This window comes from Opisthorchis viverrini, assembly GCF_000715545.1.
Source record: "Opisthorchis viverrini unplaced genomic scaffold opera_v5_837, whole genome shotgun sequence".
Classification (NCBI taxonomy): domain Eukaryota; kingdom Metazoa; phylum Platyhelminthes; class Trematoda; order Opisthorchiida; family Opisthorchiidae; genus Opisthorchis; species Opisthorchis viverrini.
In genome coordinates this window covers 1-560 of record NW_008752534.1, presented here as the reverse complement: position 1 = coordinate 560, position 560 = coordinate 1, and positions in this window count along the sequence as shown.

Below are 560 nucleotides of genomic sequence, written 5' to 3'. Positions count from 1 at the left end.
ATAGCCAAATTCTCAAAACGTTGGACGCATATGTTAAACTACCTATATTTACGCATGCCATGCGCGCAACTGAGATCGACGACTGCCCTGGGTTGGAGTTAGTAGTATGATTCTGAGCCCGAGCATCTGGTGATCGAGAGGAGGCGAGAGACAAAGCGGTTTCGCTAAATGTACCTATCAGCAATGAGAACAAAAACATCGGAATAGATCGACAATGATAGGACCAATGTGAGTCGGCAGAAGGACAAATCTAATGTTGGTGTTACTGGTAAGAATGAAACAAACACGTCGTCGGCATCGAACTGCCCGAGAATAAAATGTTGAGAAAAGAGGAATTTCACCACGTTTTGACTAAACATGGTATATCACACCGCAACAATGCTATCCCATTATTTAGCACGTGCGTTGAATTCGAAATCCTTCCCAACCCCGTCGCCAATTGTCGTGTCTTGCTGTATGGTAGTGCAACTCTCTATCGGTCCCTTGGCTTCATGCTTCGCCCACTATGATGTATCAGAAGGCACGGTCGCCCTACACAGCCCTTTATGAAGACAAAAGAA